We start from the raw sequence: 24,129 nt of genomic DNA on the forward strand, positions 1-24,129 counted from the left end.
AAAATATTTATGATCTGGCTCTTCATAGAAAAAGTTTGCTGAATTGTGTTCTAGATAAAGGACCTAAGGTATTAGCTAGATCTTTTTTTATCATTTTGGGGTCAGAATATTCTAATATTGAATATGCTTTGCCAATGTCTAGTTTGAATCCTAAACCTACCTTTTATTAGCCTGTTGACCTTGAACAAGTATTTAACTTGCCTTTGCCTCAGTTTCCTTGTAATATAGGTGTTGTTTTTTTTTGGTAGCCTTAAGTGATATAGTATATATGAAATTATTATAGATATGTACAGATATAATACCTTAATAAAAAATTAAAAGAAGAAATTATTATAACAGGGCCTTGCACATGGTCACTGCTCAGTAATTGTTATTGTTATAATTAGTGTTAATATGTCTAATTAGTAGACTATCCTAAAGAGAAGGGATTAATCCACATTTGATCCTATCTCTCATCTAACCTAATAATAGAGTAATATGCAAATTAACTATCACTCTGCTACGCAATCCACGCCCACCAGCCAATCAGAGGGTATGCAAATTAACCCAACAAATATGGTGGTTAATTTGCATACATGGAGGGAGGAGTGAAGACTGAAAACAGTATAGAAGAAAGAGGGAGGGAAAGTGGAAAGCAAGGCAACTGCAGCTGATGGAGGGAAAGCACTGGCAGCCAGTGTGGGGCAGGCAGGGTGAGGTGTGCAGCAGTGGTACACAAGGCCATGGAGGTGGCAGCGTTGGGAGGCAGTGGGAGCAGCGGGAACAGCAAGTCAGGTAGGCGGGGGTGGGGCGAGCAGCAATGGTGGCTGCAGTGGGTGCGGCCACAGAGGCAACAGCAGCAGCAGCAGGCAAGGTAGCAGCGTGTGAGGCCTTGGAGATGGTGGTGGCCGTGAGCGCAGTGGGGCGGGTGGGATGGGCAGGGCAAGATGGGCAGGGCACCCCGCCCGCCTTCCCCCTCCCTCCCGCCCTGCCCCACCCTGCCAGCTGCAGCAACAGGAGAGGAAGTGTGGCAGGAGGGAAGCCTGCCAGAAGTCCTGTAGGAATATTCCTTCACCAGGTGCCTAGTTTATAATAATAAAATTAGACCTGATATCTTCTGGAAGTCCTTTCTGACAAAGCCAGGGCCAGAGGGAAGCCAGACGGGGGTCCAGATGCCTATAAGTGACCTGAGGGGAGCCATCCGCAGCCTGGGTGCCTGCAGGTGGCCGGAGGAGGGAAGCCAGCCCAGGTCCCAGGTGCCAGTGGGTGTCCAGAGGGTGTAAGCTTGGATCCCGGGTGCCAGAGGGAAGCCGGTGCCAGCAGCCAGGGGAAGGAAGGCCTACTCTTGAACAAATTTTCATGCATTGGGCCTCTAGTTTTCTTATAAATTAAACTAGGGGCCCGATGCACGAAGATTCGTGCATAGTGGTTGGGTCCCTCATTCTGACCTGCACCTTCTCCAATCTGGGAGCCCTCTCCAATCCAGGAGTTTCTGTCTGTCTTTGCAATCATATGCGTGTATTGTCTGAGACCCCAACTCAGTTTGGTTTATTGTTCACTTTAATAGAGGCTTTTGTTTTGTTTTTTTTGCTTCATTGGTGGAAATTTCTTGGAAGTTTTAGAATATCTTCCCTTTAATTTTTCCTAGACACTCTGATTTTACTTACCTCTCTCACCTATGCTTTATCTCCATCCCCCACCACAATAGTAACTTGCGCCAGGCTCACTTTGCTCTAATGAGCAAACTCCTTAGTCCACAGAGCCAAATATCAACAGTACAAGGATTGAAATTTCTTTTGAGAGCCAAATTCTAACGCCACTTCTTCAAAATAGACTTGCCCAGGCCTTGGTATTTTGTGGAAGAGCCACACTCAAGGGGCCAAAGAGCCGCATGTGGCTCATGAGCAGCAATTTGCTGACCACAGGTCTGGGAGATCCATCTGCCACCTGAACTACAATACCCAGCATTCCTGGTGCTCCCCAAGCTCTTGGTTTCCCTTCCTGCTCTGTCTTCATCCCATGGCCTCCCACTTTGCCAAGTCCTCCAAGCCACCAGCTCTCCTTCTCTGCTCTCCATCTGGCAGCTTGGGGAGCCAAGTTCCCCAAGCCGCTCCACTCTCCGCTGGGTCTCCTGCTCTGCTCTCTGCCTGATGGCTTGGGGGGGGGGGGGGGGGGGGGCGTGTCTCCCTTGGCCACCAAGGGAGCCATGACTCCCAAGCTGCAGGCTCTCCCACTGTGCTCTCTGCCTGGCTCCTGTGTATGCAAATTAACCTTCCATCTTTGTTTGGTTAATTTGCATACTTACTCCTGATTGGCAGGTAGGTGTTGTTTCTATTTTGTTATATAGGATGAGGGTATCTAATCTCAAGTTTCTGGAAGAATTGAAATTTATTCACATTTTCATTTTTTCAGCACAAATTCATTCATTCTTTTTTACAATTGTTTCACAAGTTAATCCAAAATAGTACATTCTTCTAAAATACACACATGCATGTACAGCTTATAGTATCAATGGGAAACTTAAACACACAGTACTTAAATAACAACTATACAGCTCATCTGAGAGTGAGACCCTTTTGTTCTCTCATTGTGCCATATCCTTTGGACTTTTTCACCATACTGTATTTAAGACTACTTGAACTGATCATCTTTCTTTCAGTGATGGAGCAGAGTAAGCTTCTGGTTTTGCTTTTGTGGTTGCTTTTAATGATTATACTTAATTGTATTATGTGAAATGGAAAAGTGTATTTCTGTTCATTGTTTCCTATGCAATTCACATAAAACGTTATTTGCTCAGTTTATTGATGCTCTTAATCTCCTACTTAGACTGCTGAGCCATGGTCATGAACTAGATGAAATCCAGTGAGGTAAATGTCTTATCTGTCAGATCATTTAATATTTTAGCGTATTAGTCTTCTAGCCTGTGGCAGCGCTGGGTAACTACACTTTTTTTTTTATGAAAAAGAGAGAAAAGGCAGTTTTATTCCTTTCTAAGAGTTGAAATGAAACAGGAGAGCATGCTTTCTGAACTAATAAATCCAAAAGTTTTGTTTCCAAAGCAGACCCACTGTGTGGTTTACAGTTCTGAGGAAATATTTGTTATAGACATGTAGACTATAGATTGTATTTGAAGAACTGCAATAAAAGACCAACACAAACCTTTACTTACTATAAGGATAGGAATTGTTGTTGCCTATCATAACTTCCTCTGTGACTCCTGTGCTGTGCTTGCTCAATGTACTGGTCCAAACATGATTTTACTTTTCTCAGCCCTGTAGATATAATCTCGCAATAGAGAGCATAGTGTATCTGTTTCATCCATCATCATTGTCATCTTCCTGAGGTTGCTGTTATTTATAATAAAGGATGTCCCTGAACAGAGAAGAAATCCTGAATTAGAAAAAATGCTTCCATGTTTAGTCTTAAAATAGTTAACAAAGTAAACATATTTTTCTGTCTGCTTGCTGTATCCATAATTAGGTAGTTCAAAAAGCAAAATTTTAAGTAGCAAACAGAATACATAGGACTCACATATGGCAATCTACTCTGTAGATAAATAAGACCAAATCAGAAGAAATTCAAGGAGGAAAAAAAAGTCACTAGCACTTGCATTGTTCTTGTATAGTTCTGCCATACTTTTGGAATGAATTAAAGTATAAATAGCTTACAAGTATGTATGCCCATGACATCTAGCAGTTCACCTAATATAGAATGTATCAATTATAATTATTAATATAATTATCTGAATCTACTTCTTGGGCAGATAGCTTATTCTGTTTTGATCACCATGATATCCAGTGTACTCAGCACAGTTCCGAATCTGATACACAGTAAGAAAAAAAGAATGTGATACACATATAGAAAAAAACAAATGGATTGATTTTTCTAAGGGGCATTCTTTTTTTTTTTTATTGGACTGATTTCACCATTATAGGGACAGTTCATCAACTGATAGCCAGCTTTTCATATATATTAATACACTAAGTTAGGAATGCCTTTAAAGTTTGTAATTCTTTACAGATATTTATGTCTGCATATTAGTCATTTTCCAAATTATGGTATACTACTCTCTATTCACAGATTTAGATTATTTACATAAACGTTCAGCTCAAATATTACCTCTCCACAGAATCACTTTGATTTCCCAGCTATAAGTAATTACCTATTCTTTAATATCCCATAATATACTATTAAGGACTCTTACTAATTTTACTTTCAGACTTATGCTATGGTTTATCAGTCAGATTGTACTAGTATTTGTATCCCACATTATCCTTAGTCTTTTAAACAGTCTGTTCCTCTGCCTTATAAAATATTACATAGTAGATTCTCAAATATTTGTAGTTAAGAAAAAAAGAAAGTTATGGTTATTACAACAAATGTCCAATCACTGGATTGTGTACCTGAAACTACACTACACCTCAGTTCTAATTGAAAAATTAAAAATATATTATTAAAAATAAAAAAGCAAGTTATGGTTTAAAAATTTCACAAAACTTATAAATGTTTGCACTCCAAAAATTTGTTATGCTTACTGAGTGAATTTATCCCCAGAACAGAGATCAGAAATCAATTACCAGTACTTTAATGGCCAGTCAGTTCTAGCTCAATACTTGCCTCTATTGTGTAGGAGTGCCTGTGTAAGTCTTAGCTCGGCTTTTGGGAATCGAAGTCTTAGCTCTGCCTTTGGGAAGAGTCCCATTATAGTAGTTGTTATTGATTTGGTAGTTATGCCATGTAAATATTTTACTGAGCAACTATTGAACAGCAATGAATAGAACTTTTTTTTTCCTCAAGTAGATCACTGTGTAAAAGGAGAAAGCATATATAAAAAGATAATGACATAGTAGAAGGTTAATTGCTTTGAGATATGAATGAGATACTGTGGGGTCATATAAGTGGGGCAATTGCTTGTTGAAGAGTCAAACCTCTACTTGCCCACTGAGTGTTCTTTTGTTTTCCCCCACATCAGAAGATACCTGCATCCTGCTAAACTTCTCCTGATGCCTCCCTTTCTCCTTTGCCTGGAAGCATCACTTCTCAGCTGCTTTTAGCCAGAACAGAGTGCCACTTTTAGTTTATTCCTTTTAACATGATGATAAATACTTCCCAGTAAACCAAACTGAGGCCTTGCTTCATTTTATTATTTACACTGAGATAAATATGGGCGTGAATACAACTAGGCAACAAACTGAAAGAATACTGAAACAGGTCTCATTAATGAGATGTTTATATTTATATCCTTACACCAAAAAATATTTAATAGGTTTGTGTATATTAGTAGTAACAGCTAGCATTTCTTGAGTAATTACTATGTGCCAGTCCCTATTCTAAGAGATTTATATGTAAAACTAGAGGCCCAGTGCATGAAATTGGTGCAAGGTAGGGTCCCTCTGCCTGGCCAGCGATTGGGGCCGATCAGGGCCGGTGACCAGGGAGAGACCATGGGAGGAACTACAGAAGAGCTCTAGGGCATGTCTGGCCCCATCTTACCCAGTGCAGATCTCCCAGACCCCAGCAGCAAGCTAACCTGCCAGTTGGTGCATCTGCCCCCTGTTGGTTAGTGCATGCCTTAGCAACTGGTTGGTCAACCACTTGGTCAGACATTTAGCATATTAGGCTTTTGTGGCCTGATGCATGAAATTCGTGCACATTAAAAGGGAATTAATTTGAGGAAATATTTTAATATTCCTATTTGCCCTTTCTCTATAATAGAAGTGTCAGAGATTTAAGAAAATTAATAGAATGTATATGAAAATCTCCCTCCTACCAGAGTCTGAGGCATGCCCTAGGACCCAGGGTCAAGTCCCTGCCCACCCACATGCGTCTCAAAATCATGTGAGACCCAGACCCAGCCAGCCCCACCCCCATCAAGCTCCTCAGGGTGGGGGGTACAGCCTCAGGTTCCCTGTCAGGCCCTAGCCTTGCAGGGGGTGTGGCCTCAGGTCCCCAGCCTTGGCGTGAAGACACAAGGATGCAAAACCATTTGCATGTTAGGTCTTTATCATATAGGATTGTAACTCACAGTGCGGAATGCTTGGCATGAACTTTCCCTCCAGCCCCTGGTCTTGGAGACCTCATGTCCTTCCAAGGCTCTGTTCACCCTCTTCAGCTGCCACACTAAGTAAACTGCATTGTGTGCATGGAAGCCCTTTGCAGGCTCCATGGTGTGTGTCTTTACTTTGCTGCAGTTCTGATTACCCCAACATGAGGAGAGATACCCTCATTATTAGGTAGCACCATTGTGGTAAGAACTCTGCAAAGCCTACTACAACGATTTTAAATAGGCTATGTGTCACCCTTGATGGTTTGGCTGTGTATAGAGCCACGGCCTGTGGACTGAAGGATCCTGATTTCAATTCCAGTCGATGGCACATTCCTGGTCTATGGGCTCAATTCCCAGTAGGTGGTATGCAGGAGGCAGCAGATTGATTCACTCTCATCATTGATATTTCTCTCTCTCTCTCCCTCTGCCTTCCTCTCTGAAATCATAGAAATATATTAACAAAAATAAAAATAAAAATAAAAATAAATAGGCCATCCATCCAGTCCCCTCACACATTCTTTTATCTTTGTCCCCTTGCCAACTCCCACTCCCCAGACACACACACACAAACACACACACACACACACACACACACACACACACACACATTCTGTCTCTCTCTCTGTCTCTCTCTCTGTCTCTCTCTCTCTGTCTCTCTCTCTCTCTCTCTCTCTCTCTCTCTCTCTGCTGGGTTCTGTAAAATGGGGTCAGGATTTCTACTTCAACGGAGGGCGATGGTTCCACACAGACCTCCTTCCCCACCCATCTCTGTCCCCAGTCCTGTGGGGTCTCTCCCTCCTTCCCTCCCCTTTATCTAACTTGGTGGGCCCTGCTCTGCCTCATCTTCCTGCAACCTCCTGTCTGCAGCCTACCCCTTTCTGCTCCAGGGGAGGAGCTCCCCAAAGGCTGTGTAGGGTGGAGCAGGGCTGTGTGAGGCGGGGCTGTGCAGAGTGGGAGAGGTGTTGTGGGCCGGGATGAGCAGGCCATACAGCAGTGCAAAGCTGTGTTGGCGATTCCAGGTGGGGTTTCAGAGGAGAGCTGGGTGAGGCATCATGGGGAAGAGGAGGGAGGGCCGTGGACCCTGTCTAGTGGGAGAGGCACCGAACCCTTGGCTTCTCCAACCCAGCAGCTTTTCTAAGTCCCTGCACAGTTGACAGCTCCTCAGCTCCTCATTGCCTCCAACTTCCTTTCAAGTTTTAGACTTGGTTTTCTGATTCAGCCCCGCCCCCCTCTCTGCTGTTTCCTTGGGAGCCAGAAGCCACCTCTTGGTCTCAGGCAAGTGCACCGGGCCTGTCCCCCCATAATGGTGCTACCTACTCTCCTGGAATAGTTAGTGAAACGTAACAAGTAAATAGAAGCAGCTCTGAAGATTATAAATTGCACACTGAGAACACCACAGGCTTTGGAGGGCTGGGCAGTCCAAGGCTTGTGGATGATGAGTAGCAACCTCCCACGCCACGAGTCCCTCCTGCCTCCTGCCCCTACCTACCTCTTCCCAGGACTCAGGATAAACCCTGGGAGCTTTCTGAGGGCTCTCACTCACACCTCACTTTCCAGTCCAGTCCACCAGTACCCCCAGCAAGCTAACCTATCAGTTGGAATGTCTGCCCCTTGATGGTCTGTGCACATCATAGTGACTGGTTGAGCCCTGAGACTCCCAGCAGAACACCAGTCAAGAAGACAATTTGCATATTAGACTTTTATTATATAGGACTAGAGGCCTGGTGCATAGAATTCATACACGGGGGTGGGGGTTAGGGGGGGTGCCCCTCAGCCCAGCCTGCATCCTATCCAATCTGGGACATCTCTTTCAGAATCCAGGACTTCTGGCTCCCAACTGCTCGCCTGCCTGCCTGCCTGCCTTCCTGATTGCCCCTAACGACTTCTTCCTGCCAGCATGATCACCCCCTAACCACTCTCCTGCTAGCCTGAGTTAAATGGGCCAATTTCCACTTATCCTGGCTACCTGTTCTCCTGTGTCTCAAATTATATGTCAACTATTTATCCCTTAAAAACTTACTGGGTGTCATAAAGCTAAGAGGAACTAGTTAAGAAAAAAAAAACATGTTGCCTGCTTTCTAGGAACTCATAGAAATAGGTAGGAAGGTAAATAAATGGGAATGTTAACAATTGCCTACTGGGTAGTTGGAAGGGTTAATAAATAAGTAAAGAAAACTGTAATTATATGGTATTTTGAAAACCTACACCACAACTCAACAATATACATTCTGTCTTGCATGGCGTTAAAGCAAATAAAACAATGGGACACTGGAATATGCAGGTGGACTTCACATTGACTGCTCTTCTGAGTGAATCTCTGAAGTCCTAAGAACTTAAATGGCTTTAAGTCAGGATACAATTGGTAGTGGTAACAAAGGGAAAAGGGAATGCAGTAAGATTCTTATTATACCTGATTTAAAAATGTAGATGCATGGGGATACCTACCAGTTTCTTTAGGTTCCTGGTAATTTGAATGCCCTAGTATATATTTCTCCTGTGCAATCGTTGTATTAATCATCAGTTTTTTATTTGTTTATTTTGTTAAAAATAGAGTATTGTGTTCTTTCTGTTATTAAATCTGTCAAATTAATAGTCAGTGTTAATAATATGAAAGTAGTAAAAATAAATGGTCATCTATTACATATCCTGTAATTGGGGTTTATCTTCTAAAGGAAAACTCTAATTACTTTTCCAGGGTAAACTCCATTCCTAGAGAATAGAGTCAGTAATCTTGATTTCCCTGTTCTTCTCATTTGCTAATTAATCAAGTATCACTTTTGGCTCTATAGAACTTCATTACTTCAGCTGTATCAGTGGTCTAGGTCTAGTGACCTCATGTTGATTATGCAGATTAATGATTTGGTTGTTGAAAAGCCAAGTAGTTTAAAAGAATCATAGGAAGTAAGAAGTCTTCCTTATCCTTTTTAATGATTGAGCTACTATAGATTTTTTGATGATGAACTTGATAAAGTGATAAACTGGGCAGTTTGATCATATTATATAATAGTCTTTTTCTATTGGACTTTTCCAGTTTTAGGTTATGGTTTTAATACATCTATTTAAGAATTAATGGGTTGAGGTACCAAATTATCTATGGGTTAATCTTTAAAAATCAATTGTCATTGAACAGTTATAGATAAGTTACCTCAAGTGTAGACAGAGGATCTTGATTTTTACAATATAGTACATATGTGTCAAATACAGTTTACACATGCCAAATCAATTGTCACTTAAAGTTCATTATACTCACAATTAATTTAGGGAAAAATAACTGGCAATATTATATATAAACATTCATTTCAAAGGGAAAATATGATAGATTTGTCTTATGTGATAAAATATGCAAACTAATCTTAGAAAATTAGAATATTTCTATTTACAATCTGAATAATGTTAAATGCCCTTATGTACTCTCTCTTTGCACTATTTAATTTCATTCTCATTTTGCTGTAGATCACAAGTTCCATAAGAACTCCTGCATATCCACTAAGAACTGTCTTTAAATCTTGGCATCCTATTTTCCAATCTTCCTTTCCAATCCATCAACCTAGAACTAGTAATTTCAGGAGTATGCTGAACAGTGGAGTCTTAAAACATGATCTGTATTAGTTTCCCATGGCTGCTTTAATAAATTACTAAAATCTTGTTGACTTAAAACATCACAAATTTATTTTCTCACAATTCTGGAGCCCAGAGGTCCAAAATCAGTATCACTGGGCTAAAATCAAAATGTTGGCAGGGCAGTGTTTCTTCTGGAGGCTCTAGGGGAGAGTGTGTTGCCTTGCCTCTTCCAGCTTCTGGGTGACTTCCAACATTTCTTGGCTTGTGGCTGCATCACTTAAATCTCTGTTTCCATGGTCTCATTGACTTATCCTCCTGTGTCTGGGTGAAATATCCTTATTATAAAAATATACATGTGATTACATTTAGGGCCCATCTAAATAATCCAGAATTTCTAAAAACCTTAACTAAATTGCATCTGCAAAGTTCTTTCCTGCCATGTAAGGTAACATTAATAGGACCCAGGGTTGAGGATGTAGGTATTATTTGGAAGGAACAGTGTTCAGCCCACTACACCATCTCAACCTGTGCACCTAATATCCATCTCCTGCCTTGTCCTTTCTTCTAGCACCCTCAGCCAAACCAAGAAAATACAAGAAATGTCCAAATATTTAAATTTCCTATGTACTCTCTGTACTTTAGATGGAACAATTGGACAAATGACATAGCAGATCCAAGCATTAAGACTTTATAGGATTGCATAAGGCTTGTCCATGAGCAATGGTCTGCAGATTTGTATATTTTCTTTGGACTGGCCCACATAATTTCTATCCTAACTCTGAGTACAGTTGCCTGAAGAAACCCAGTTCTGCTTTTCTCACTGTTAACCTTTCTCTGTCATTGTGCCTAAGGCAAGGAGAACCCTATGGCTCAATCAAATGTTAACTCCCTGTCACACTCTATTCAGGAAAACTGTATGTGAAAGCAGTGGGTCTTGAGTGTTTATTCTTATGCTACATAATGAAGAGGGACATTGCAGAAAGGTGACTGTGGGGAAAACATCTGGAAGAAATAAATTTTCTAGGATCAAAGGGCTCCGTGTGCAGCCCAGAGGGTCCTCAGGGTGCTCCTCAGAGCAAACAAACAATTCTCTTGATGAGTCACTGCAATTTTCTTCTGCCAAAAGCCCACATGTGTTGCAAGATCTCAAGGAAAAGGGGTGGAGTAAGGAGTGAGAAGGAAAATTAAAGAAGCCAACAAAAATGATTTTAAAAAGAACTTAACCAATACACTAAAGAAGATTTCAACATGATTACAATCCTTTAATACACATATCATGCTCAACATTTTATCACTTATTAATTTTTGCAGAGTGAAATTAAGTATAACAAAATATTTTTTTTTTTTTTTTTTAAGTATAACAAAATATTTTTAAAAATACAAAATACGGAGATGCAAAGAAAGGATGTTGGGCAAGAATACTGCCTCTGTAACAACATATTTTTTTCTTTGCTCTAACATGAAAATTGGCAGAGGAGCATAAAGCCTAGGACTATGTCTCGAACCCTAGCCAGTGGCATTTTACTGAGGAAAAAAAAGTTAGTTATGAATCAGTACAGCCATGCTTTGTTCTGCATGAGTGTTTTAATAGAGCTGGTGTAATATAAGGATCAGGTGGGCTCGTGGGAATGGAACAAAAGGTTTTGTAAAATTAAAGCAAAATAATTATAGCTCTAGGTGCAAAGCGAACATACTCCAGCAGTTGATAGCAAGGACCTGCTCAAAATGGAGAAGGGAGGGGGCATGCTTGAAGTTTTTTCTTCCTTTTTTTTTCCCCCACTAACAAAGGCTTTTAATAGGTAACAGTTGTAAAGCGTCTTTGAAAGTAATTAATGCACCCACACAAAAAAATTATTAAAATGAAAATTTAAGGAATTGTCTAAAATGAATTAATTAACAAAAAAAAAAGAACATCATGCCTTTCTTATTTTTTTAAGAAGGAGAGAAGGTTAAGCAAGCTAGATTTTTATGAGATTGCATTTTAAAATGTTCTTGGTTTACTTAGTATCTGAATAGCCCTGAAAAAGAGAGTTGGCGGGATTTATTATTATTCACTCCCTTTAGAAATATTAAATTGGGACAGATATAAAATGGGGATTAATTTACTCTTCCTGAACCTCAAAGTCCCTCAAAATTATAATATCTTTATAAGATGCCCAAAGTTTTTAATAAGTTTTAGGGACCCGTAGGAAGCAGAACATAGTGTTCAAATGAAGAGAAAGGTGAGTGTTTTTTTCTCAAGTGGCCTTCTTCCCACACTCCTCTTGACCAGTCTGGTAGAACTGTGCTTCCTGTTTTGGCCTCATGGAATACAAAAAGAAAGCTGCAAGGTGTGGGGTTAGTAATTTGTGCCTTAAAGTATTTTCTGTTTCTACAGAAAAAAATAAAAACAAACAAACAAACAAAAAAAGAAAAAAACACACACCTGCATTTATCCTGTTTCTACAAGAATTTAGTAGTTGCTATATTTATTTTTCCTTCTATTTTCTTTTGTATTATTTCATACTGTGATATAATTATGAAGTGGAATATGTGTAACCTGCTGAGAATTTACCCTTTAACGTGAGAGTCATTTCCAGTTGATTGCAAAAGTAGATGTTTTCAGCATGTTGTTGTTATACCTCCAAAAGTTTTAGGTTATGAAGTTGAGTAATTCTTCAAAGGTCAAGTTCTCTAAACCTTCCATGCTAAAAAAGATCACCAGAAATCATTGTCTTTTTAACAATATTCTTTTGTTCAGTTGATGAGAAACTGGCTTTGTGAAAAAATGTGAATAAGAAAGAAAATTCATTTAGAAAGGTATATTTGAAAGATAGCTCTGGTGATGCCATATAAAATACATAATTGTAGCTTTGCAAGTAATTTCCTTTAAGTGCATTGTGGTGAGACATCTGGTGTAGTGGTGAAAGCACACCCTAGTATCCATGTGACCTGTGAATTTTGAATAAGGTTGCTTGGATCTTCTTTCTCTTGTTTTCATTATCACTTCAAAGGTTGTTATCATCAGTCTTTTTTTTTTTTCCTTTATTGATTACGGTATTACAAATGTGTCCTTATTCCCCTATTGTCTCCCCATCCCCCTATTCCTGCCCTCGCCCTCACCCCCTGTTGTCAGCATCCATTATTTATGCTTATATGCCTGCATACAAGTTCTTTGGTTGATTTCTTCCCCTTACTCCACCCTCTCCTACCTTTCTTCTGAGGTTCCAGCAACTGATGGATACTTCTCTGTCTTTGGTTCTGTTTTTGTTCATCTGTTTATGTTGTTCATTAAAATCAACAAATGAGTGAGATCCTGTGATACTTATCTTTCTCTACTTATTTCACTAAGCATCAGTCTTTATAATCTTTTGAACTGTTTTCAGATTTCTCTTTTCCATTTATAAGTCAGTGGATTTATGTGTTGTGAGCAGTGAAGCACCATTAATTTAGTATTCTTTTCTGTGAGGAAAAGGCGCTTTTGTGAAGCAACTTGGTGAGGATACTCTGCACTCCTCATGATCTTTGTCCTTTAGTTCTGTATTATTACACATTATCTGTGGAGATGATTGGAAAAAAAGGAAAATCAAGAAAAAATTGTTTTTGTATTACCAAGAACTCTCTGTGTTAAAACATTTCTCACTAGAGGATAGCTTTTCCATTGAATTTTAGAGAGAGTGGAAGGAAAAGAAAGAAGGGGAGAGAGGTAAGGAGAGGAACATCAGTGTGAGAGAAACACATCAATTGGTTGCCTCCTGAACTGAACTGAGCCTGAACTGGGGCCAGGGATTGAACCTGTAATCTAGGTATGTGCCCTTGACTGGGAATCAAACCCAAAATCCTTTGGTGAACTGGCAGATGCTCTAATCACTGGCCAGGGGTGTTTTTTTCTTCTTTACCAAATTTTTCGGCGTATAAGACGACCCCCTAATTTTACAGTTAAAACATAGGTTTAGGCCTATATTCGCTGTATAAGACTACCTCCCACTTCAGAGGCAACACCAGTTCTTTTTTTAATAGACCGCCTCTCTGACTCTGGCCAATCTGAGCATGCTTTTTACTAGAACACAGTGTAGCTTTGGTACAGAACATGTATAATTTGCATGCATAAAAAGCCTGTTTGGATTGGCTGAGTTAGAGGCGGTCTATTAAAAAAAAGAACTGGTGTTGCCTCTGAAGTGGGGGATAGTCTTATACAGCGAATATAGGCCTAAACCTATGTTTTAACTGTAAAATTAGGGGGTCGTCTTATACGCCAGAAAATACGATAATTAAATTTATTGGGGTGACATTGCTTAATAATAGTTTCTGTTCCAACTCTTCAGTATGTAATTTTAAACTATTGTGTCCATTGAACTGAAATGGTCTATTATTTTTATATTGCTGCTATAACATATGACCACAAACTTACCAGCTTGTAACATTACAAATTTATTATTTCATAATTCTATAGAACAGAAGTTTGAATTGGCTCAACCAATTTCCTTGATCCCAGTCTTATAAGACCAAAATCAAGATGTCAGACGGTTGGATTATTTATTAAGGGCACTGGGAAGAATCCTCTTCCAAGCTCATTCAATTCTTGTGGTTGTGGGACAAAGATCTCCATTTCTTTCATAGCTGTCAGTTGGAGGCCATCCTTAGCTTTTTGAATGCAGTATCTTATATTTCAGAGCCAGCCAGAGTGCTTTGAATTATCACCATGCTTGGAATCTCTCAGACTTTCCTCTATAACATTTCCCCTGCCCCCCCCAAATTTCAGCCAGAAAAAAATTCTCTGCTTTTAAGGTAAATAGATTGAACCCCCTTGGGTAATCTAGGATTTTCTTCCTATTTTAAAGTCCATAACTTTTTTAAAGAAAATATATTTATTTATTTATTTATTTATTTATTTTATTTATTTGTTTTTTAATTCTGAGAGGAAGGGAAAGGGAGAGAGAGAGATAAAACATCAATGATGAGAGAGAATCATTGATTTGCTGCTCCTGCAGGCTCCCTACTGAGGATTGATCCCACATCCCAAGTTTGTGCCCTTCACTGGAATCAAACAAGTACCCTTTAGTACACAGGCTGATGCTCTGTCCACTGAGCAAAACTGGCTAGGGCAAAAATCCATAATCTTAATTACATCTACAAAGTCCCTTTTCCAAGTAACCTAACATTTGCTATATAATGGAGGTTCTGGGTATTAGAGTGTGAACATTTTGGGGGTATAATTATTTTGCCTACCACAGCTGAATTCAAGAAGAATGGATCACTCCCATTATATATTTCTGGTATGCTCTGAATATTCTATTTTTTTTTAATCTCTAGAAGTAGAAGGAAATACTTAGTTTGAATACTTACAAAATGTATCAGTAATTTTTTCTCCTAAGAATTTAAACATTTATCCTTATATATGTCATTGAGCTTGGTAGAGTGTGTTTTTCGTTATTGTTTGTTTGTTGTTGTTGTTTGTGCTTTTTTTTGTCTGTTTTGTTTTTCTCACTTGATAAATACAACAGCTAGGGCACAGGAAAATCCAAGCTGACCAAAATTGCCTGAGCTAGAGAAAAGGTTTTCTGATTTATGGTACAGGTTCTAGTCCTTAACACCCTTTTATTCTCCACAAAGCATGTTAGAAACCATAGAGATAGACCAACTGGAAAATGAAAGTAAGAATGAGTGAACCAGCAATGGGATTGCTAAAATATTAGCAAGAGTTGATGTACATGAAGGCAGAGATAAAGGCAGTTATAACTTTCTAAGAAATAGGAAAATCTCCAGTTTTTCACTGGTATATAAGAGAGTATGATCTAATATGTGAAAGCATGACACAAACCATAGATAAATTGGTCAGGTGGGTAGCAGCATTTTGATTCAGGGGTTGGCAAGGTAGACAAAAGATGCAATAGTAGAAATCCAAGTTGAATAAGGACCTCATTTAGTTTACAATTGAAGTTAAAGATAAATATCCTAGCACTCTGAGGAAAGGGACCAGAAATAAATCTTCTGATAAGATTGAAGAAAGGGCTAATGAGGCCAAAAGGAAACAAGGTCAAAGAGAGATAAGGGAGAGGAACTAGGAACAAAGTTATCTACACTTTACAGTTTTACCATAGGTGGGTTCTGATATCTAAGATTTAAGGGTTGGTTTGGATATTAGAGAAAAATTCAGGTAAATTTACTAGTTTGTAATTTCTTTTATTCCCTTTTCTTTCCTCCCCTCCTTTCCTCTTCCCTCTTCCCTCTTCCCCCATTCCTTCTTTTTTCTTTTCCTTTTCAATTACTCTTCATAGAAGAAAGTTTTAAGCAAAGGTTATTTTGAGTGAGCCCTGCCCCCCATTTTAAAAAATGCCTTAATGAGGTAATATCCATATAAAAATATCTCTTATCTTCAACATTTTGTTTTCTACTTTACAATTATCATCTATGCTAAAATGTTAAAACAAATAATTAAATTGATTTATGAATTAACATAGAAATCGATGACATTACACTGTAATTCTTTTTAGTGGTCTAAGTTATTTTCAGAGATGTGGGCAGGGCCATCTCCATCATCTGTGAAGAATAGAAAAAGATTACAGCTTTGGCTATATATATGTATATATCCTAATATATAAAAACCCAGGGTCTGTAACGACCAACGGCTCAACTGACCTGAAGTAAGTCCTACAGTCAGTGCTGGGTTGGGGGCGCTGCCAAGGAGACTGCGGATCAGGCCCAGAGAGAGGCCTAGAGAGAGAAGCAGGGTCTGATCCGTAGCCTCTGTGGCATCTGTTGATCAGCCCTCGCCTCTCTCTTTTTCTCCAGACCTCTGTGGGGGCTGCTGATTAGCCCCACCTCTCTGATCAGGCCCAGAGATTGGCCCAGAGACAATGACTGGCATAGAAATTGACCAATCAGAACCTAATCTGGGTGAACTGTGAAGGCAGAACCAAAGGTGGGGGCTGAAAAGGGGTTTTAAGGGAAACAGCTGTTTAGTATAAGGTGTAAGAAAGCAGTTCAAGTTTTTAAAGACCGGTTTGGCAGTATAGTGCATATGGCTGGCTATCAATCCAGATATAGGGATTATCTGTTTTTGTTTGCCAAGAGCATCTCCTCCTGCTGAAAAAGGCCCTCCCTACCCCCATTTAAGAAATCCTATCCTATATATTCTATCTATACTACCGTGTTTCCCCAAAAATAAGATATCCTCCGAAAATAAGACCTAGCGCATGGAAAGATAAGATATCCCCTGAAAATAAGACCTAGCACAACTTTGGGAGAAAAAATTAATATAAGACACTGTCTTATTTTTGGGGAAACAAGGTAATATCAGAGTAATCTGCTAATTAGACCAAGTTGACTTGACATCTGACTTCCTTCTGGAAAAAGCCATGGTGGTGGGGGCTGAGGCAGAGAGGGCAGTTGGGGGCGAGATCAGGCTGGCAGGAGAGGGCCATTGAGGGCAAGATCAGGCTGGCAGGGGAGGACAGTTAGAAGTGTTCAGGCCAGTAGGGGAAAGCAGTGGGAGCAAGATCAGGCCTGCAGGGAGGGCAGTTAGGGGAGATCAGGCAGGCAGAGGCAGTTAAGGATGATCAAGTCAGCAGGGGAGGGCAGTTGGGGGCATGATCAGACCAGCAGGGGAGGGCCATTGGGGGCAAGATCAGGCCAGCAGAGGGGGGCAGTTGGGGACATTAGGCAGGCAGGCAGGTGAGTGGTTGGGAGCCAGTGGTCCTTGATTACAATAGGGATGTCCAACTGCCCATAGGTATCGGGCCTAAACCAGCAGTCGGACATCCCCCAAGGGGGTTCCACATTCCAGAGGGTGTAGGCCAGGCTGAGGGATACCCCCATGTATGAATTTCATGTTCCGGGCCTTTAGTCTATATTGTAAAAACCCAGTGGTCCTAATGCTGTAAAGACCATAGATCACTGTGGGTGGGCAGGACTGTGAGCATGCAAGGCACATGCTGGTGGGCGGGGCTGTGAGTGAGGTGCTTGCAGGTGGGCGGAGCTGTGAAAGCGGGAGGTGGGGGCAGGTAGGCAGGATGCATGCAGGTGGTTGGGGCTGTGTGATTTTGCGTGCTGGACTTCTAATCTTGAATAAAAACTTCCTATTACTATAGGAGTAAGGAGAGACTCCATCATTTCATCCAAAACTCTCTTTGTATCACCATTAATTTTTTGATTTAGAGAATGATTTTGGGAAAGCAAGAAAAAGATGACTGTTCTGGATTTCTGTTGGCAGTTCAGAATTTGCTCTGCAGTTTCCCTTATGCCCTATTCTTGCAGGATTAGAATTTTCCACTTGGATTGACTTGGCTATCAAAAAAGTCAAGTTTATTTTTTCCCCTCAGATTAAGTTGATAATTGGCTGAATAAACTGTTAAGAACAATTAGGAGAAGTAGGATTTTAAAGCTATTTAACACAACAAACTTCTTGTGGCTATTTTGATGATTTTTTTTTTTTTTTAACTTCTCCAGGGAACATATTGTAAAGTTATAGCTTCCTGTTCCATGAAGTATTTCTTCCTTGACCTACCTGCCATAACTACTTAGCTTTCACTTAAAGAAAAAAATGTTTCCATTCCACTATTGAATCTTTTTTAAAGAAAAAATCAAGGCAGAGTCTTATTCACACAAAAGCATTCAGAGCACTAGTTTTAAAGAGACATTAATTGTTGCACTAGATGTTTTTCACTCTGTTCTTGTTCAGAATACAGGAGTGCTACCCTGTCTTGTCTTTCTTTATAGCCCTCAGACGTTTTATTATTTTCTGTGCCCCTGTCAGATCGTTTCACTGTCAATATCAGCTAGCCTTCTCATATTTCCTCTCTTCCTGTTTCCATACCTTTCCTCTTATTCTTTCTTTTCCTCCATTTTCTTACTCCCCCCAATTTTCCTCATCCTTAGAATTGTCTGTAACTTCTCATCTAGACAAATATCTCTTAATTATGATCTAGACTAAAATCCCATTTCTTTTTTTTAAAATATATTTTATTCATTTTTTACAGAGAGGAAGAGAGAGGGACAAAGAGTTAGAAACATCGATGAGAGAGAATCATCGATCAGCTGCTTCCTGCACACCCCCCACTGGGGATGTGCCCGCAACCAAGGTACATGCCGTTGACCAAATCGAACCCAGGACCTTTCAGTCTGCAGGCTGACGCTCTATTCACTGAGCCAAACCCGTTTTGGCAAAATCCCACAGGCAGGCTCTCTTCTATCAGTGACTTCTCTCAGTAACCATTCTACATTCAACAGGCTATGTACTTTAAACAAATAAAATAAATTCACATTTTTCTGCTTTGCTAGTCAAAATGCTTCTTAGAGGTTGGAGATTCTGTGATGGCTTCTATAGAGTGCATATCACTTTGTCTTTTTAGTAAAGGTGATGATATCTTGTTGCATTAGCAAAAAAGTAGAGAGTGTATGTTCCACCAATTTTGGTCACCTAGATGCCACTCAAACATCAAATGGTTTATTTATTTAAACATACTAATGATAAGTTTTCGGCCATGAATCTTATATTTTTCAACTTTCTTAAAGTATCCTGAACATGATTTAATCTTTACATTGTTGTATTATTTTTCTAGGCCTGTTATAACAAAGTACCACAAACTGGGTGCTTGAACAACAGAAGGTATTGGGTCAGAGATCAAGGTGTTTACAGGGTCGGTTTCCTTTGAGGGATGTAAGACTGAATCTGTTCCATGCCTCCTGTCTAACTCTGATGGTTTACTGGCAGCCTGGTGTTCCAGGGCTTGTGGAAGTCTCTCCCTGATCTCTGCCTTCACTTTTTCATCGTGTTCTCTCTGTGTGCATGTCTGTGTCCAATTCCACCCTTTTGATAAGAACACAATGATACTGGATTATGAGCCCATCTTATATAATTATACCTGCAATTGACCATTTTTCCAAATAAGGTCACATTCTGAGGTAATAGGAGTATGAATTTTGAGGGAATTCAATTCAACCCATAAAAATTGTGAACATTATTTTTTGTTTAGAGCTCTACCACACTGATTTCTGCAGGGCTCAGATATGGACGTGTTTCAAGCTGACTGTAGGTCTCAGCCTTAGATACATCATCCCTCCCCTTCCCCACTCTGCTTCCTACTCATTCAGAGATTCAGATTATTTCATATTAGGGGCTCAGTGCATGAATATGTACATTGGGGCAGTCCTCTTGAGATACAAATTCCAGTTGTATCCATGTGATGACAACAGTGCCCATCAGAGGGAGGGAGCCAACAGATGGGGAGCAGGGAATTCTGAAAACCAAAGCGATGACAGAGATGCTAAGACTTTCCTTCATGCATCTGACACCCCTCCTCAGGCGGCCTGCAGGCCGGGGGTCTGCTGGACCTTTACCATTTGATGTCCTGGCAGACTGCCCTGGGCCCTGCTAGGTGATGTGCAGGGCCACCTAGGCCTGGGAGGAGTTGCTCTCCCCCTCCACCCCCACCCCAGCCACTCCTGGTACAGCTCCTGCCCATAGACACTGGTCTCCGGGATGGCAGCGTGAATGCCTTCCATCTGCCGCAGTAGTGCCCTGTCTGCATGCCTGTCCTCCTGGGCCTGGCCCCTGTCACTTAGGCATCCCCAGCATAGGATAGGATCTCCACGAAGTGGCAGGGAACTTGCCTCTCTACAGCTTCAGGACCACTTCTGAACGTTTCGAAAGCCATAAGCGTAGCAGAACCTCTCCATCACTTTCAAGGAGGAAGTCCTGAAAGTCTGTTCCTCAGGGTGCGGTAGGTGAGCACCTCCACATCCTTGTTGAACAGCTCCTTGGCCATGTGCCTGAAGATGTGCACCAGGTACCCCCGGAGCTGGCACCCTTGTGGAGACTCACCTCTTCCTCCTTCACAACTCCAAATAGAGTGTCCACAGTGGTTGCACTCGAGGCAAGGTCACTTTGCTCCATTATCTGGACAATCTCACCTGAGGTTAACACGCAGTCAGCACCCTGGGAACTATGCAAAGCTGTGGGAACAACTTGAAAGGCCTCTAGCTTCTTGTCACAACCCGGGGCCACAATGACATGGAAAATCTTCTCTGGGGACAAGTTCTGTTGTCTGGCGAAGTAATCCTTCACCAGAGAGCCCATGATTTGCTGTGGGGACTTGGCCATGCAGAGGTGGGAGGTGATGGAGTGACCCAGCACACGCTCTGCAAAATGGACCCAGCTGCCTGCTGCTCCGCCACACTCAAAAATACCTTCTCCCCAAGCGTCAGGCGAGGGCAGCAAAAAATAGAAGATGTCCCTCCCTATTGCACATGGACCTTATATACAGGCCCACCTAGCCCAGGCCTATGGGATGCTTGGCACATTCTCGGATCCCTGCTCAGGAGTGGGAGGGGTGACTGATGGCCTGTTATGAGAGGGGACCCCCCAGTGGCCACTCTGTTCCTGCCTACTGGTCCTGGCACTTCCTGGTTTGGTTCCTTCCTGGTCCTGCCTGCAGCCCTGGTCCTCCTACCTAACTCAGCCTCCCCTCTCCATTCTGGCCTCAGATGGCCCCCTTGGCTCCTAGCTGGGGGGAGGGGGTGTTCTATTCTCCCCTCCCAGCCTTGAGGCCCTGAGGGGAAGTTCTGGCTTCTCAGAGACTTCCTGGCAGCCCTGTCACTTGTGTTCACACAGGGGAAGGGGTGTAAGTGGCAGAAGCAGCTGTATAAATGTGGGTGCAGAGACAAGTCCTCCTCCTTCACTTGGACAGTTTGCTGATTATGTGGATCAGGGCCACATTCTCGTCCTTGAGGTGCCGGTTGTCAGCCTGGAGGTTGCACAGGCCCTTCAGCTACTCTTCCAGCTCAGCGGCCATGTGCTCCAGGGCCCAGCTCAAATCTCTCCAGTCCCAGGAGGGCCAGCCTCTCTGCAAAGCACTCCTGCCTCTGCTTGGCGCTCCAGCTCCACCTTGAGCTGCGCCAGCTGCAGTGTGGTCTGGGTCAGGGCCTCACGGAAGTTTCTCGTTCTCAATGGGCAGCTCTGGCTCTGTGTAGAGCTTCCTGAAGCTTCCCTCGGGCTCTTCCGATTCAGGCTGGGGTTCTAGGTTGAAGGCCTGCTGCCTCTGAGGGGAAGGGCTGGATTCTGGGCTGATGTCCGCTGGCTTCACCTCATCCCCCCTCGGCAGGCCCTCTCCTCTCCTTGCCAACACTGCGGTGCTCCCTGGAGGCTTCTGGTCCCTGTGTCTGCCCCTCAGGAATCTCTACTCTCTGGGCAGGACCTTCAGAATTTTCAACCCTAGGGACTCAGGGCTGACAGGAAGGGTCCAGGCTCTGTGCTACCCACTCTTGATCAGAATGGGAGAGTCCAATCAGGCCAGCGGGGGGGATGGGCCATGAGGTTGCCAGCCCCACTCCCTAATCAAGCTGGTTTGCTGGCTACAGTGGGCAGTGGTAGTTCACTGGACAAGGGTGGGAGCTGTGCCACCCACAGGAGATAGGAGGGAGCCCACACTGCCCACAGGAGATGGGAGGGAGCCACCATGGCCCACAGGAGGCAGGAAGGAGTTGCAGGAAGGAGCCGGGTGGAGGGACCGAGAGGTCAGCAGTACAGCCCACTCAATAGTCATGGTGACTAGTCCTTTGGTCATCATGGCCCCTGGCTTTTTAATATGGATAGTTGTCACTTTTTAATATGGATAGTTGTGTTTTCTTCTGAAAGTGTTCCATCTTCCCATGTGTATTAAGGGAGAATATATTGGCTCCTAGTTCAAGTCTCATCAATGAATAAAGATGACTTTGGGCAATCACATGTATTTTTGGAAATTTTTGTTTCTTAAGAGTTCTGTTTTCTTTTTTCTGGATTCTTGACCATGTTAAATCAAGGTAAATCTGTAAGTATATTGCGAATGCTGGTAATTGAGGTATTAATGTACTATTTTCCCATGACAGAAATAAAAACTAAAGAAATATATTTGATAAAAATATTAGAAATTGAATTATCTTATCTAGTTGCCCCAGATTTTACTCATCAGTGTATGAAAATTAGAGTTTTCTTCTAGGATATGAAATTTGACTGGGCAGGAACTATGCTTTTGTGTGGCTTGTATACTGTATATCAGACTGAAACCATTCAATAAATCAAATCCTGTGAGTGGGTAAGGAAATATGCACATTTAGTTCCTTGCAGGTAGTCCTTCTGAGTAGGACGAGGGTGCTGACTTGCCAGAAGTGGCCCATGTGGTTCTGAGGGCACCTGCTGATGAGCCATCCACTGTGGTTCCAGGCTTGGCAGGCATATCCAAATCGGCTCTTTGATCCTTAGAGTGGCTCCTGCTACAGTGAGTGCCTCTGTTTGTCTTACCTCTCCCTTTGGTCATTACTCCCACCTGGCAATATAGGAAAAAAAAAAGAAAGGTGGGAGGGGGTTGTGAGGTGACACTTTAGGAACAGAACTCTGCCAAGTATGAAAACCTGCTTAAATAGTTCTGGTTCTAAAAGTACATATATAAAATTTCTGCCAACCCATTAGTGAATACATTTTATTTTCTACATCCTGCAATAGTCTGCTAAAAATAATTTTTCCTGATTCTGTTTTCTCATTACTGGAGTCATGGATCCAATCTAAAATGCAGCAGGCAATACAAATAAAAGACAATATTGTTCCCTGTCTTTTAATAGTCTTTTTTCATAAGTATCTGAATATACTTGGAAATATTTACTTCATTTTATGTCTCAATATTTTAAAACCAATTCTACTGTATTTGAAAACCAACTTCAGTGACTATTATATTGGTCATTTTCTTTACCTTGTCTAAAATTTTTGTTGAGAAATTTTAACAGATTTTGCAATAGTCTCTGCCTTATAGCTGAAAAAGTAGATACTGAGGTGCTAAATATGACGACATACAGTATAAGATTATACAGGGTGTTAGTCTCATTCTACCAATTTGATATTAGTACTGTTAAGATACTCTTGGGTTTAGGAGTTTAGCACATCCTCTGTGATAGGAAATTTGCTCCACATTATTGTAATAACGTCATTTAAGTGTCATAGATAAGAAGAGAGAACATCAAAACATATAGGAATATTAAATGACTTGTAGCAAATCACAAAGCAAGGTCAAAGAAAAGCTGATAAAATCTTAGATTTCTTCACTCTGTGAACTAGTCCCGGCTAGTTTTCTGACAAGAAACATTTTTCTCCTTCAAGAAATCTCAATTTTCACAGTTGTGAAAGCTGGAAACCTTCACCGAGAAAGAATGCCTCAAGGGACAAGGAACTTTTGAAAAAAAATTAGGTTTTTAACCTAGTACAGCATGATATATCAACCACTACTTAACCATTTTCTAATACTAGGTTTCTAAAATTCTTGTTTAGACAGCAATCTAAATTTGAAACTGGAATTTAATTATCATTTTTCTCCTTCATTATCTAGTTATCACCCAGTAAAACATTTCATAATTAAGTATTTATATATTTATGTACAAATGCATGAGTTTGGAACTTGATATATGGAATTTATTGGGGAAAATTTATCAAAGTAGCATCTACTTTGAAATGTTTGCCTAGTAATTTCAACCAGAAGCAATGTCCCTATATAAGGCTGGAGACTTAGACAATTAGCTAATAGGGAAACAGGGACTTAATC

At 41.2% G+C, this 24,129-nt stretch overlaps 1 protein-coding gene and 1 pseudogene across 6 annotated transcripts in view; one reads left to right on the forward strand and one right to left on the reverse strand.

Annotated features, from left to right (window-relative positions):
- The window catches only part of ZBTB20 (zinc finger and BTB domain containing 20), an 821,112-nt gene that overhangs the window by 331,328 nt on the left and 465,655 nt on the right, over window positions 1-24,129 (forward strand). The gene's annotated exons all lie outside the window — the stretch shown is intronic.
- On the reverse strand, window positions 19,865-22,857 carry LOC123652615 (annotated as a pseudogene).

The sequence above is a fragment of the Pipistrellus kuhlii genome, unplaced genomic scaffold (assembly GCF_014108245.1).
Source record: "Pipistrellus kuhlii isolate mPipKuh1 unplaced genomic scaffold, mPipKuh1.p scaffold_m20_p_2, whole genome shotgun sequence".
Lineage (NCBI taxonomy): Eukaryota > Metazoa > Chordata > Mammalia > Chiroptera > Vespertilionidae > Pipistrellus > Pipistrellus kuhlii.